The sequence below is a fragment of the Xenopus tropicalis genome, chromosome 3, assembly GCF_000004195.4.
Source record: "Xenopus tropicalis strain Nigerian chromosome 3, UCB_Xtro_10.0, whole genome shotgun sequence".
Lineage (NCBI taxonomy): Eukaryota > Metazoa > Chordata > Amphibia > Anura > Pipidae > Xenopus > Xenopus tropicalis.
This window is the reverse complement of record NC_030679.2, coordinates 14,809,296-14,823,736: the sequence shown is the minus strand read 5'-3', so window position 1 is coordinate 14,823,736 and position 14,441 is coordinate 14,809,296. Positions and strand designations below refer to the sequence as shown.

The 14,441-nt window shown below is 41.2% G+C and overlaps 1 protein-coding gene across 4 annotated transcripts in view; it reads right to left on the bottom strand.

The window, feature by feature from the left end:
* The window catches only part of tspan9 (tetraspanin 9), a 246,563-nt gene that overhangs the window by 204,184 nt on the left and 27,938 nt on the right, over nt 1–14,441 (bottom strand). For 2 of the 4 annotated variants that reach the window (XM_012958537.3, NM_001126530.1), the window contains 1 exon segment: nt 4,644–4,702. The gene's annotated coding sequence lies outside the window, so the exon portion shown is untranslated. 4 annotated transcript variants of the gene reach the window in all.

Sequence of the window (14,441 nt, the reverse complement as noted above, 5' to 3'; positions counted from 1 at the left end):
AAATGAGTAATACAATATGGAAATCTGCAGAAGGAAAGATTTTCTTTAAATATTAAATTTGCCAAAAGCGACAGCACCGTGACATAGGCGGCATAGTAGCAGTTCCACTTTAAGGCACTCTATCCTCAAAACATATCTTTTACTTTATTGTACTGAGAACAGGGGAATAGAACAGTACAAGGGTATTGGCTAGCTTCTGCCTTTAGTATGGCTACTGGCCACCAGCCTGGGCCACACCCCCAGGGACAGAGAATCATGCCCCCTGTTTGTACTACTGTGACAGGATTATCACCCAGTACCCTGGGTGACAGGGGACACTTAAGGGTATATTTATCATGCTGTGTAAAGAGTGGAGCAGCCAATCAGATGTTTTGCTTTGGTTTTATGCCTGTTGAAATCTTGCCCTGGTTGCCCTGGGCAACATCACCAGTTGTGCTTCACTCCACTTTTTACACAGCATGATAAATATATCCCTAAGGATATAATAAAAAGTATGGGGTCAACAATGGCCATCAGGGTACCTATAACCTAATGCTGTAGTTAAGCTGATGTAAAACTTTACCTCTCAAAAGTCCAAGAAAAGCTCTCTACTCTAAGTAGATTAATATTTAGAAGACTATTGGGGGAATGTAATAAGTTGAAAATGGAAAAAAAAAATGCACACAAATTAAAATGAACATTTGCATTTTGCAAAGTAATGTTGACTGTTATTGCATTGTGAGTTCTACCAAACTGTCATCTCTTACTATGAGTTCTACCAAACTCTCATCCCTTACTGTGAGTACTACCAACTGTGAGTTCTACCAAACTCTCATCTCTTACTGTGAGTACTACCAACTGTGAGTTCTACCAAACTCTCATCCCTTACTGTCACTACTACCAAACTCTCATCCCTTACTGTCACTACTCCCAAACTATCATCCCTTACTGTAAGTTCTACCAAACTATCATCCCTTACTGTGAGTACTACCAACTGTGAGTTCTACCAAACTCTCATCCCTTACTGTCACTACTACCAAACTCTCATCCCTTACTGTGAGTACTACCAAACTGTCATTCCTTATTGTGAGTACTACCAAACTGTCACCCCTTACTGCGAGTACTACCAAACTGTCATCCCTTACTGTGAGTACTACTAAACTGTCATCCATTACTGCTAGTACTACCAAAGTGTCATCCCTTACTGTGAGTACTACCGAACTCTCATCCCTTACTGTGAGTTCTACCAAATCTCATCCCTTACTGTCACTTCTACCAAACTGTCATCCCTTACAGTGAATGCAACTTAACTCTCAGCTCCTATGTTAATATCCAAAGTCTCAACCCTTACTGCAAGAACTATCTATCTCACAATCCTTAATGTTGGTACTACCAAATTCTCAGCCCTTACTATGAGTATTACTTAAGTATAACTTTAGTTTCACTCCTCACTGTAGTACTGTAGTACTACCTAATTCTCAGCCCTTACTATGAGTATTACTTAAGTATTACTTTAGTTTCACTCCTCACTGTAGTACTGTAGTACTACCAAATTCTCAGCCCTTACTATTAATACATCCCTAACTGTGAGTACTACCAAGCTTTCAGTCCTTACCGTGATTACAACCAAACTCTCATCCCTTAATGTGAGTACTACCAAACTCTCATCCCTTACTGCAGTACTACCAAATTCTCAGGTCTTACTGTGAGTTCTACTGAGAGCTACGAATCAAGGCACCAAGAGTGATTTAACTGCTGAACTCTATGTCAGCAGATTGCAGCTGCAAGGTTACACTGTGTGTCTGTAAGGATCAGTGACTTTGTTGCAGTTGCCAAGCATTAGTGGAGATAGTCGACATCCCTACAAATCCTATGGGTCAGTCACTATAGTCCAATCCTAATGGTAACCCATTTAACAGGGATCACAAAGCCAGGCTTTCATAATATCATGTAGTATTTTAATTTCTCATTTATTTTCTCTTGAATGGACTACTGGAGTACAGAGATTTTTTCTCTGCATACTGCCATAGCCATGCTGTCTGCCTCAGTAAGGCATTAGGCACAGACAGCTAGAGCACTCCTAGTGGCCATGCACAGATGTTGCTATTTAGTTTGTAGAGAATAAATCACCAGAGGCAGGCAATATGGCAGCTTGCATGATTGCAAATATGCAGAATAGGAAAAGCTCTGATCCTCACTCTTTAGGGGGGAAATAAACGTGATGTATAAATCAAGTATATCTTCATTTAAAGCTAAGAGATTTCTATTCTCCTTCTTGTCATTTAATCTTACTGCCTTTGTATTTTAAATGGACTTCTTCCCATTTTGGTTCATTCATCATGCTCCGATAATGTATATGCAGTCCAGCGGAAGCACCCAATGAAATTTCACAGAAACCAATCTTGATTAAAAGCAGCTTTCCACCATCTGTCCCATATTCTCCGACCCTTCGGAGCAAATTCCGCAAGCAAATTTAATGAATGGTGAAACGGTTCATTAACTCTGAGCTGGTGCATTGCACTCTCTGCATTATCCGACAGTATCACCTTTTTTTTGGCTTACTATAAAAATGAGAAATAGAAAAAAAGGAGATTCTAGGGCTCAGCTGCACCCTTCGTTTTATTATGTTTTGCTATGATTTTTTTTTTGTTCGTATAAACAGGCTTTTTAGAAAAGAGAAGAAAAAGCTAATTGCAATGTGTATTGATGTGCCGTTGTAATTGGAAAAGAGTGTTATTTATGAAAACATCAAACATTTAACCACTTTAAATTGGTTGTACATAAAAAAGGGAAAATGTCACTATCATAAGATAATGAATAAAAACTTCTCTGCTTATAATACATGCAAGCATTAAGTGCCATCTAATGGTAATAATACAGATTGCAGACATAGCACATGGAGTTAGCGGGCAGCAGACATAAGCAATTCCTTCTGCTCTCTAGAAGCAATGTCTGAACTGAATCCACTTTTTTGAATGAGCCTGGAGGAGAGATGGATAGAACATAGTACTGTCAATAAAAGCCTCAAAGGTCGGAACTGTGCATCGGCGTAACATGACAGCTAAGGGAGGAATTTACTAGCTGCGATTTCTCCCTGCTGCGGCAGCTGTGATACACTGACAATCATAAAATCGGTGCAATTTATACTGTTCCAAAAAACGCACCCTTTAAAGTTTTACTGCATGCAGCCCCCAGGATAGATAATACTGTGGTCACTCTCAGGCCACGCTCACAGCAGGTATCCACTGAAAGTAAGGAATAGTACACAAATGCACAGAGCTAGTATGTGTAGCCACTTTCATACCAGCTCTTTGTACATAACAGAGCCGTTCTGATATATATTTACCCTGATGGAGGTGTACTTGGTGCCCATTGTGAGTGGTAGGGATACCTGATCACTTGTTACCCAACAGTTCTGTATCGAATACTGTGTCTATGGTGACATCTACCTGATATATATATGTCACCGAGAGTTCTTCCTGAACATATCTGCAGATGGAGCTACTGAGCCTAACCCAACGATCCTGCACCCTGTTTTTTGTGAAAAAGGTTGCTGTACACATAAAAGCATCTGCTGAACTGCAATGGTGATTCATCATTGTTATCATGTGGCCTTCCCTAGGATAACTTGCCCTGGCAAAAAGGCCCCCTGTGTCATATTCATAGGTCCAGTTCTACTTGTATTTTGTGATATTCCCAGATATGGGAATCTCCCTGGAGAAGACGCGTGACCTGGACTTTACAGGAGTGTGGCCAAAAATAACTGTGACGGATCTATTAGTCCAAACTCTGTCCTTGGACCCACCCCTCTGGTGACATCATCATTGTCCGATTCCTCCTCTTCTAACACCCGTTGCTTATTTATATACTAATACCTGCCCCACCCCTCTTCAGTGATGTCAGAGAAGGGTGGGACAATAGCAGGTATATAAGAAAAGACAGCATGCTGGTCAGGTTAGTTGAAAAGGGTGGGTAGGGTTGCCTCCCTTAGCTGGTACCAGTATTACAAATCTACCGGCAATGTACTTGTTGCAAACATGTAAGTTGTCCTCTGCCCCTGGCCCACCTCTGATCTTCCTCCTGCCCCCTCACATCACCTCTTATAGCTCCACCTCCTCCAGCCTGCCTTACTCACTAAGCACTTAGCCTCAATGATGTCTGGCTCCACTCCAATTGCCCCCAAAATCAAGGCCGTGCCCCTCCAGAAACACACCCCCTGCCTGCTTGGTATGAAGTGAAAAGATTGCAACTCTAAGGGTGGGTTAAGGTTGCCGTGGAGCAACTTTTTGTTTACCTGCGCACTTGCACAGCATAGGCCGAGGCAATGGATGTGAGCCTGCCATGTACAACAGCCACCTACCCTGCTGCCCTGCTCCGTTTTAAAGGACCAGAAACTGAGAAAGACTTGTCGGGGGTGGTTTATTGTCCTAAATTGTCAGTGCTGCAAGTAATGCTTTCATCCAGCAAATAAGGCAGCACTTCACAATCATTTATGATTAACAAGGGCTACAGCATGAAAATGGGATTGTAGGCCCTGCTCACAAGAGCTTACAATCTAAACTGTGTCCTAACGTCTTTGAAGAATTTGAAAGCAACTGAAAATGTTTATCCAACCTGTTCCCACCCCCCCTCCAAAAACAAAGAAAGGGAAGAATTCTGCTTACCGTAAGACTTTGGAGTGGCAGCCTGGGGAAAAGTCCGTTGTGTCTTTCTTTCTTTCTTTCTGCAGAGGATTGAAAGGGAGAAATCAATCACCAGGAAAAGCTTAAAGTCAGCGAAAAGGCAGGAATTGCAGCAGCAGTCATGTCGAAGTACGCGGGGGGAGATTTTGCAGATGCTGGGAGGATCTGTAGAGCCTCAAATGGCACTGATTTGATTTTTGATAAGCCTGAAAATTAAAGGGGATATTTGGCTTGGGGTATTTGTTTGTCTGCCCTGCTCAATAACCGTATCACATAATAACATCAAGTCCCAAAAGGCCGTAACACTTCCTCTACAAAACACTTGCCTTGGGTATTTTACTGTATACCTGGGGCATCAACAGGATCAATAAAGCAGCCTTACATTACAAATTTTGTTTGAATGCCTCGACTGACATAGGGAAACTGGTTTGATGATACCTGACAACCCCTAAGCTTAGTTTCCTAACACAGCCTGGAGCACACTGAGCATGTGCAGTGCCACTGACACACAAAAGATGGCCTAATAAGATCCAAGATGGGGAGCTGCTGGGGGGAACTTTAAAGGCCTGGGTCAATACTGTTATAGGGCTGCTGAACCTTTGGGTTGGTACAGTAGGTTCCGTATTTAAAATACAGCATTTCTACCCATAATCACCTGAAGGCTTGAGTGCGACTAAACCATATTAAAAGTGGCAACGGCCTTGTGCCACTTACGCCAGAGCCCTGAACCACCATTTTCAGGTGTGGGTCTCAAACCCGTTGGATGAATTCATGTACAGATATGGGATCCCTTATCTGGAAACCCATTATCCAGAAAGTTTTGAATTACGGAAAGGTCATCTCCCATAGACTCCATTATAAGCAAATCATTCTAATTTTTAAAAATGATTCCATTTTCTCTGTAATAATAAAACAGTACCTGTACTTGATCCCAACTAAGATATAATTACCCCTTATTGGGGGCAGAACAGCCCTATTGGGTTTATTTCATGGTTAAATGATTCCCTTTTCTCTGTAATAATAAAACAGTACCTGTACTTGATCCAAACTAAGATATAATTACCCCTTATTGGGGGCAGAACAGCCCTATTGGGTTTATTTCATGGTTAAATGATTCCCTCTTCTCTGTAATAATAAAACAGTACCTGTACTTGATCCCAACTAAGATATAATTACCCCTTATTGGGGGCAGAACAGCCCTATTGGGTTTATTTCATGGTTAAATGATTCCCTTTTCTCTGTAATAATAAAACAGTACCTGTACTTGATCCCAACTAAGATATAATTACCCCTTATTGGAGGCAAAATAAGCCTATTTGGTTTATTTAATATTTAAATGATTTTTAGCAGACTTAAGTTATGGAGATCCAAATTACAGAAAGATCCCTTATCCAGAAAACCCTGGGTCCCAAGCATTCTGGATAACAGGTCCCATACCTGTATAGCATAAAATACGTTTTCATAGTTAAAGGGGTAATTTGCCTTTAAATTAACCTTGATAGTCTGAGACAATTTGCAATTGGTTATCTTTTTTACTCAATTTTTGTGTGACAGTGTTTCATGAATGTAAATGGGAAAGCTGCAGAGAATGAAATTTCCATTTCCCCTTTAAAGTAGAATGGGGTTTTGAGGGAAAAGCACATGTCCCAAACCCACAAGTTGAATATGGAAGATCTGCAACGCAGCACAAAGATAACTCTCAGCATTGGCCCCGCACCATTTCAGTTTATGCATTTAATTATAAGAGGTGGTAATTAAAGCAAAATAATTACGTGCTTTCTTCATAATGAAATCAGGATGATATAGGCTCTGGCATTTGGGCGCCCAAGGAGCTCATAACCACATTAAACAGAGCGCAGCGTCCCTTTAATATTATGGATGTCACAGAGGGGACATTGCAATACAGGATAAGGGCAGCTGTGGCTTCTCTCTGTCCCACAGCACATTCGCTGCTAAGTTTGGCCCGGTGCTGGATGTCTGGGCTATTAGTTCATGGGGTACTGACTCCAGTAATCTCCTCCTCTTGCTATTTCGATTTTAACCCCTTGTAGGTGACACGATAAAATTTGAATTCACGGGGGGGGGGTACCAATTTGCTTGGCACCAAACTGGCTGAGGGGACTATTCATTTAGGTGCTCAAAATGGCGGTGTAGTGCTTTAATGAAAAGCACGGGGCTCCAGGTTAGGTACTAGATTTATGGGGGGATGCCTAAGAAATTGCCACACCTCACCCAAGTGAATTTGCCAGTTGTTGGCCTTTAAAGGAGAACTATAAAAATTATACATAGGCTGGTGCTTAAATCAGTGATCCCCAACCAGTGGCTCAGGAGCAACACGTTGCTCGCCACCCCCTTTGATGTTGCTCCCAGTGGCCTAAAAGTAGATTCCCATTTTACATTTCTGGCAAGTTTTGGAAGCACAGAGACACAGTTTTACTCCAAGCAGAGCCTCCTGCAGGCCAGCAGGCCACAGGGGCCACCAAATACCCACTTACAGTCCAGATTTGTCATCATCAAAGAACTTTTTTCATGCTTGGGTGGCCCACCAACACTTTTTACCTCTGAGTGTGGCTCATGAGTAAATAAGGTTGGGAATCCCTGGCTTAAACATAGGCTGCATTATGCAGCCCCTACATAGCTAATAGAACATTTACACTCAGGTTTCCATTAGTAATCATACTATTGCCCTCCAGCAAAAAAACAGTGGTGGTCAAAACAGCTATTGTGTGAAAGGGTGCTTTACAGTTAACATTCAGTATTTGGAATGGCTAAAGGGTTACTGGTGCATATAGGAACTACAGCTCCAATCATGATTTAATCCTCAATACTGTATTGAGGATTAAAATGTTGTGTTATAGTCCAACAACCTTTGGGAAAACTATGATTGATCAGTGCTGTTATGGGACATTTATGCCCCATAGCTTATGAGTAAGTGCCCCGTAAGTCACAAACGATTTAGGCATTTTTTTTCCCTAATAAATAACTTTTTAATTTTACCACTATCACTACTGCTCTTATAATTGACTATTTTTGCAATTAAGTTGTTTTGTCCATGTTAGGGCATTTCCAATTTCTGACAGGCCCTATAACCTCTAACAGACAATTCACCCCCCTCCTAGTTTAATATCATAGGAAGGGATAATTAATGTGAATGAATGTTCATCTGCTGAGAAAATTTCACCTCCTTGTTACAGTGGTGTGAAAAACTATTTGCCCCCTTTCTGATTTCTTATTCTTTTGCATGTTTGTCACACTTAAATGTTTCTGCTCATCAAAAACCGTTAACTATTAGTCAAAGATAACATAATTGAACACAAAATGCAGTTTTTAAATGAAGGTTTACGTTATTAAGGGAGAAAAAAAACTCCAAATCTACATGGCCATATGTGAAAAAGTAATTGCCCCCTTGTTAAAAAATAACTTAACTGTGGTTTATCAATTTCAATTTTCAATTTCAATATCAATTTCTGTAGTCACCCCCAGGCCTGATTACTGCCACACCTGTTTCAATCAAGAAATCACTTAAATAGGAGCTACCTGACACAGAGAAGTAGGCCAAAAGCACCTCAAAAGCTACACATCATGCCAAGATCCAAAGAAATTCAGGAACAAATGAGAACAAAAGTAATTGAGATCTATCAGTCTGGTAAAGGTTATAAAGCCATTTCTAAAGCTTTGGGACTCCAGCAAACCACAGTGAGAGCCATTATCCACAAATGGCAAAAACATGGAACAGTGGTGAACCTTCCCAGGAGTGGCCGGCCGACCAAAATTACCCCAAGAGCGCAGAGACAACTCATCCGAGAGGCCACAAAAGACCCCAGGACAACATCTAAAGAACTGCAGGCCTTACTTGCCTAAATTAAGGTCAGTGTTCACGACTCCACCATAAGAAAGAGACTGGGCAAAAACGGCCTGCATGGCAGATTTCCAAGGCGCAAACCACTTTTAAGCAAAAAGAACATTATGGCTCGTCTCAATTTTGCTAAAAAACATCTCAATGATTGCCAAGACTTTTGGGAAAATACCTTGTGGACCGACGAGACAAAAGTTGAACTTTTTGGAAGGTGTGTGTCCCGTTACATCTGGCGTAAAAGTAACACAGCATTTCAGAAAAAGAACATCATACCAACAGTAAAATATGGTGGTGGTAGTGTGATGGTCTGGGGTTGTTTTGCTGCTTCAGGACCTGGAAGGCTTGCTGTGATAGATGGAACCATGAATTCTACTGTCTACCAAAAAATCCTGAAGGAGAATGTCCGGCCATCTGTTCGTCAACTCAAGCTGAAGCGATCTTGGGTGCTGCAGCAGGACAATGACCCAAAACACACCAGCAAATCCACCTCTGAATGGCTGAAGAAAAACAAAATGAAGACTTTGGAGTGGCCTAGTCAAAGTCCTGACCTGAATCCTATTGAGATGTTGTGGCATGACCTTAAAAAGGCGGTTCATGCTAGAAAACCCTCGAATAAAGCTGAATTACAACAATTCTGCAAAGATGAGTGGGCCAAAATTCCTCCAGAGCGCTGTAAAAGACTCGTTGCAAGTTATCGCAAACGCTTGATTGCAGTTATTGCTGCTAAGGGTGGCCCAACCAGTTATTAGGTTCAGGGGGCAATTACTTTTTCACACAGGGCCATGTAGGTTTGGATTTTTTTTCTCCCTAAATAATAAAAACCCTCATTTAAAAACTGCATTTTGTGTTTACTTGTGTTATCTTTGACTAATAGTTAAATGTGTTTGATGATCAGAAACATTTTGTGTGACAAACATGCAAAAGAATAAGAAATCAGGAAGGGGGCAAATAGTTTTTCACACCACTGTATATGTGACAAATGCTTCCCTGGAACCCAATCAAATGCACCAGAGCAAAGGGGCCTGTGTGGCGGGGGAATCCTCCTCTCCTTTCATGTGCTGGGACACAGAAGCCCATAGCATAGCAGGGACATTTCTCTCTAGGGCTGGCCGCGTGGTTCACGTCAAGTGGCAACATTAAGACCAGATGAAGGAAGAAAATAGCCATGGAACCCATTTTAATTCTTCAAAAGGAAAGTGCTGTCAAAAACAATTAGCCTTAAAGGCCTGGATCATTGAGTAATGTCCCCATATATCTCCTGGAACGTCTCCAAGCGTTGGTCACTGATATCATGAACTGAATTTCTCGACACTACTCCTATCACTGACTGCCACATTTGAAGGACAGTCTGTATATTTTAAAATATACTGGCACCAAATTATGCCACCCCCCCCGCGCCCCAAAGCTGCTGCCCTTGGATGTCTACGTGGAATTATGGAAATCTGCATAATTTGACATATTATCAATGGTTATCAATGGTTAACATATTATCATTGGTTATCAATGGAGTAAAGGAGGGAAAACACAATTTGATAACATTTTCCCAATTAATGTGATATTAATGCAAAAGGATGCCCCAATGAAAATCCTGCCTGCTCTGTGTCCATCTGAATCCAAGTCCTTAATGTTATAGTCACTGGAGGCATTAAAAACCTAAACTGCATTATGTCCACCTATCTGATATTTAAATAAAAGGTAATATCAACACGCCTGCACAGTAATTTCCCTATGTTAGGTAGCAGTAAAATGGCTGAGGTACTAGAGTGCATGAAAGTAGGATTCTCATTGGCGACTGTACTTGCATCTGTGATTATATCTGGGTAAGTTGTTATTATATGATTGCATTCCACCTTACTTAATATATACAGTATTAACTCTGAACACCAGTCCCTCTCTAGATAGATAGCCTGCACAATGTCCTGCATTGCACTCTTGCTTACTCCACGGTAATTCCATTCCATAAAAGTTCATGGAAAGTTGAAAATATCTGTAAATTACAGGCTCTGCAGATTATCAGTTTTTAGAGAGGATAGAAAGATCAAAAATAAGTCCAAAAACCAAGAAATGCATTAATCTTAGCAATAATTCAACCCCTTCTGTTATTAACACAATGCATCCTAGGATTCTGGGTTAAGTGACTTTCCCTAACTACTCTGGTTATCCTTGACAATGAACACATGTCAGATTATAGTTCTGTTACATTATCCAGACATAGATAATTCCATTAGAATTCCAACATATACTAAGGCAGGGATGAGAAACATTTGTTACTGCAGATGCTACTGAGTACACATCATCTCACCAACTAAGGGACATTAAAGATCATCAACACTGCTAGGGCAGTTGTTCCCAAATTGTGGAGCATCCTACATCCCTCGGCTATGGGATAAAGATAAAGAGAACAAATGAAAGGAAGGTTAAAGCAGTGAATAAAGGGAAGAAAAATGGTAGAGCATAATATGCAGGGGTAAAGAGTAGGAAGTACAGAAAAGAAAAAGGAGAGAATTTGAGAAAATGGGAGGTGACGTTGGAGGAAGTAACAGATAATGTAGAGTGGTAATACATATTATAGAAAGATATGTTGGGGGAAAGGATTGATGATGAGACACAGATAGAAGCACAATAAATAAGTGGTAGAAAGAAAAAAAAAATGGCAGTGAAGACAGGGCAAGAGAGAAAGTGAAACTATATCAATATGGAAGGTGAACAATGGAGAAAGGAGGAGAGAAAAATACATGAAAGGAGGAACTGTATAAGTGCTATTAACATGGAATGAATACATGGCATATCCCCCCAAATGTTTTTTTCTTGTCATATTGCAGGGGGTGACATGGAAATGTAGGTTCACTGGGTACCAGAACCCTCAACTCTAGGGCTACATGCTGCTTAAGCCTGTGGCAACATTTATGGAACATGGGTTGTTTCTGTCCCTACCACAGAGCAGTGGTCACGCCCTCAGTCCACGTAAACCACACCAAGATCTGCTCAAACCACACCCCATTCCATGCAAACTTAGAATCATTTTTAGTTTATAGTGTTACCTATTTTGCTAGCCTAATTTCAGGACTTCAGTTTTCTAACCTTTCCCACTTGGTGAATAACAAATGCAGCATATCAAAGATTTGGGGCAGAATTAAATGAAAGAGGTGAGAGAGTCTTTGGCAGGCTCAGAACCATATAAATAATTCAGGGGGGGCACATGGGACTATAGTTGGACAACACCAGTCTAGGGAAACAGGCCTTCAGTTACAAAAAAGGCAAGTCATGGTTTTGACTGAATGCATGCTTTGGGAGTCCTATAGCTGTGCTGGATGAATAGTGTCATTTTCTGAGCCACACTAAATATACAAGATACACAACATAATAAGAAATTATAAAGTGACATGTTTGTACCTGATATTTTTAAACCTTAGTGACAACGTTATTCAAAAAAAAAAATGATCAACAATATCCAATAATATCTCTTCATTACTTCTGCCAAAGGTATAACTGCAAATGAGGAATAGAGCGCTCAGATTTTTCCTTGCAGAGCTAGGCTAGTCATTACGGATTAATATGGATTAATAAAAGCCGTTACTTATTATGGGCCTCCCATTATAATTTAATTCTTTTACATGTTATGGGTCCCATTATGGCTTTATTGGTTTTTAATGAAAAGAGGAACAGCAGTTTGTAGATCAGGGGCAGGTCTCAAATGGGCACGTTACTTAATGGGGGAAGCACTGAAAGGTAGTCATTTAGAAGTATGTTACATCTAATTTTATTTCCAGGATATGGAAAGACCTACCTTTACTCCATATATGTCTCAAATTGAATTGTATCCTGTCAGCTGCTTTAATTACAGACATATATATTATTTTATGCTCCTGCTGCTGGACTCCTAACTGCAGAGTCACTGTGAGAGGAGACCCACAGTGTATCGCAGTTAGTCACTTAGTGGACATGTCAACTCGCCCTCAGTTGTGTCCAAATTTTACTTAACTGAAAATTCCCAGAAACCAGCAGAGCAAGCAGCATGATTAGGGGCTAGGTCTGTGAAGAATAGAGGGGCCAGGGGCTGAGAGGTCATGGCTAACACAAGCCAGGAACTTAACAGATCTGGGTTGGCATCTCTAAATTACCTAGTCTAAATTAAAAGTCTTAAGGGAAACACAGTCCTACTACACTGAGGTGTAGTCCTTCCTTGCACTGGAAGGTTGACAAGGTCTAAATTGGTGAAGTTGACAAAAAGTCAAACCATACCCAATGCAGACTCAACTTTTTCTCTATGCCATTAACACATATATACCCACACCCAAGCCAACAGCTGGAGGAGGAATTCCATAGGACTGGGGCTCGCTAATTCCACTATTACATTGTCCCCAGACAGCTAAAGGTGGTCAAGCAATGGTTAACATTTAGTGCTAAGATATCACTTTTGATCTTGTGTAAGTTGGCAATTTAAACTGAACTGTGGGATGACACAAGTTCATTAAAGATGCACAAAGGCTTAGCCAATTGGAAACCACACTGCATGCTTGGGAAATGTCGGCTGTCCAACTCTTTTACAGTTGTTCCATATTCTTAATCTACCCCCCCTTGACATGTCCTAGTACATGTCAAGGCAAAGTTCTAATGTAGACGTGATCCCATATTTATATGGATATAATCAAACTGCTGCTCAGCTGTAAGAAGTTCAGATAAAAACACTGGGCTCTTAGCAGTGCCAAACTGTGTCTTTGCTACTGAAATCAATGTACAAAATATCAGGAAATGATGAGCATCTGGTGCTGGTAACATCAAAATAACAGTGCCGAACAAACTGCACATGGGGGAGTGTGAGCGTGTGATGTGCCGAGTGCCGACGTGGCGTTTCCTCCTCTAATTGTACATTTTGGCGAGAACAGTAAAACAGACTTCCCACTAATGGGGCCTCAGGGGAATTGGCAACCTCTTGGGCGCTAGAGCGGTACACCAATCATAACCCCCTCCAGTTCTCTAGAGCTACAAGTTTTAAGCTTTAATAAAGATGCTGAAATTTGACATTCATTAAAGTTGGTGGGCCACTGGTTTGATACACTTGGTCTGGTACTTAGTGCCTATCCTCCTGGTCAGCATCACTGCCAGGGTGACCAACACTGGTCACAAGCCTGCTTCACAACTCAGAACTCATGAACAGGGCCTCGGGACTTTTACAATCAGCCAGTAATGCACTGGAAGAAGGGGGGCTGTTGTTTGTATTTTTGTTAAGCCTTATATGTTATTTTGTAGCTTTAAGGCTAGAGCTGCCACCTTTGTTGATTCAACAACTGAGGGGGCGTGGCTGGTGACATAATGGGGAGGGGCAATTGATGACATAATGGTTCCAAAAAGTTTTGTCTTAGTTTCAGAACTCTAAATCTAAATCTAAATAACAACCATACTTTGTTCTGCTACATTATAGAAGAAAAGTGGTCACTTTTTTTGAAGCCATTGGCCCAAACTATTCTGGAAAACAGAGATGAGCAGGTAAACATCAGGTTAGGGGTGAACCGGAAACACCTTAATTTCTGTCTTGAGGCACATCCATCATGGTCTCCGCTAACTTACAACAGCTACAGGGTGCAGCAGGTTTGGCGACCAGTGTTGGTCACCCTGGCAGTGATGCTGACCAGGAGCATAGGCACTAAGTACCAGACCAAGTGTATCTGCTTCAGAGTTAAAACTGTTGGGTGGTGACCCACTTAACCTACCTCTGAACTTCTTTGTGGTCAGCTTTGTACTTGCCCAATGCTTTAGATCATAAACACAAGGGAGAAGATTATGGCATGGGCCACACTGGGTAAGTTCTTTGGGTATTTAATCACCAAGAGAAGACTAAATGTAAAGCTGCCCCCAAGAAAACCTTCAATTCAAGGGAGCAAGGAGGAAAGGCAAAGTCACTTGGGGGTGCCAAAATGTTAGGC